A 2409-nucleotide genomic window follows, 5' to 3' on the forward strand; every position below is an offset into this window, starting at 1 on the left:
CTCAGCCTTCTTCACAGTCCAACTCTCACATCCATACATGACCACAGGAAAAACCAAAGCCTTGACTAGCTGGACCTTTGTTGGCAAAGTAATGTCTCTGCTTTTGAATATGCTATCTAGTATCGACATAACTTTCCTTCCAAGGAGTAAGCGTCTTTTAAGTTCATGGCTGCAGTCACCATCTGCAATGATTTTGGAGCCCCAAAAAATAGTCTGACACTGTTTATACTGTTTCCCCATCTATTTCCCATGAAGTGATGAGACCGGATGCCATGATCTTCGTTTTCTGAATGTTGAGCTTGAAGCCAACTTTTTCACTCTCCTCTTTCACCTTCATCAGAGAAGCCAAAGTGGGAGAAAACATACATACACACACACTTTTCCATAGGCAGAGCTTTCAAATTCAACTCTTATTTCTCAAAATTCAACCTAAATAATGTAGAGAATTTCTTTCCTTCTTACTACATAAAGACCCTTAAATTTTCTTTGACAGTTTCCAACTGTAATATTGTTTTTACTGTTGCCCTTCTCAAAATTTGAGAGAAAATCCCATGAAGACTAACCAAGTTGCAGTCTTTTTCAAAAGCTAAAAAAAAAAAAAAACCCAAACAGTAGATTAAGTTAAAAGTAGAAGCTTAGACTTGCTGAATTCAAATAGTTACAAAATCAAAACACACTTCAAGTACTGTACTGAAATCAGATTGATTATATTCTTTGCAGCCAAAGAGGGAGAAGCTCTATACAGTCAGCAAAAACAAGATCAGGAGCTGATTGTGGCTCAGATCGTGAACCACATGATCTGCCAAAATTGCCAAATTCAGACTTAAATTGAAGAAAGTGGGGAACACCACTAGACCATTCAGGTATGACCTTAATCATCCCTTATGATTATACACTGGAAGTAAGAAATAAATTTAAGGGACTAGATCTGATAGACAGAGTGCCTGATGAACTATGGACAGAGGTTAGTGACACTGTACAGTAGACAGGGATCAACCAACCACAAGAAAAAGAAATGCAAAAAAGCAAAATGGCTGTCGAGGAGGCCTTACAAATAGCTGTGAAAAGAAGAGAAGTGAAAAGCAAAGGAGAAAAGGAAAGATATACCCATTTGAATGCAGAGTTCCAAAGAATAGCAAGGAGAGATAAGAAAGCCTTCCTCAGCGATCAATGCAAAGAAACAGAGGAAAACAACAGAATGGGAAAGACTAGAGATATCTTCAAGAAAATCAGAGATCCCAAGGGAACATTTCATGCAAAGATGGGCTCGATAAAGGACAGAAATGGTATGGACCTAACAGAAGCAGAAGATATTAAGAAGCGGTGGCAAGAATACACAGAACAACTGTACAAAAAAGATCTTCACAACCCAGATAATCACGATGGTGTGATCATTCACCTAGAGCCAGACATCCTGGAATGTGAAATCAAGTAGGCTTTAGGAAGCATCACTACAAACAAAGCTAGTGGAGGTGATGGAATTCCAGTTGAGCTATTCCAAATCCTAAAAGATGATGCTGTGAAAGTGCTGCACTCAATATGCCAGCAAATCTGAAAAATTCAGCAGTGGCCACAGGACTGGAAAAGATCAGTTTTCATTCCAATCCCAAAGAATGGCAATGCCAAAGAATGCTCAAACTACCGCACAACTGCACTCGTCTCACACACTAGTAAAGTAATGCTCAAAATTCTCCAAGCCAGGCTTCAGCAATACATGAACCGTGAACTTCCAGATGTTCAAGCTAGTTTTAGAAAAGGCAGAGGAACCAGAGATCAAATTGCCAATATCTCCTGGATCATTGAAAAAGCAAGAGAGTCCGAGAAAAACATTTCTGCTTAGACTATGCCTAAGTCTTTGAATGTGTGGATCATAACAAACTGTGGAAAATTCTTCAAGAGATGGGAATACCAGACCACCTGACCTGCCTCCTGCAAAACCTGTGTGCAGGTCAAGAAGCAAGAGTTAGAACCGGACATGGAACAACAGACTGGTTCCAAACAGGAAAAGGAGTACGTCAAGGCTGTATACTGTCACCCCGCTTATTTAACCTATATGCAGAGTACATCATGAGAAATGCTGGGCTGGATGAAGCACAAGCTGGAATCAAGATTGCCAGGAGAAATATCAATAACCTCAGATATGCAGATGACACCACCCTTACGGCAGAAAGTGAAGAAGAAATAAAGAGTCTCTTGATAAAAGTAAAAGAGGAGAGTGAAAACGTTGGCTTAAAGCTCAACATTCAGAAAACTAAGATCATGGCATCCGGTCCAATCACTTCATGGCAAATAGATGGGAAAACAGTGGAAATAGTGGCTGACTTTATTTTGGGGGGGCTCCAAAATCACTGCAGATGGTGACTGCAGCCATGAAATTAAAAGACATTTACTCCTTGGAAGGAAAGCTAT

This window comes from Bison bison, unplaced genomic scaffold (assembly GCF_000754665.1).
Source record: "Bison bison bison isolate TAMUID 2011002044 unplaced genomic scaffold, Bison_UMD1.0 scf7180017864492, whole genome shotgun sequence".
Lineage (NCBI taxonomy): Eukaryota > Metazoa > Chordata > Mammalia > Artiodactyla > Bovidae > Bison > Bison bison.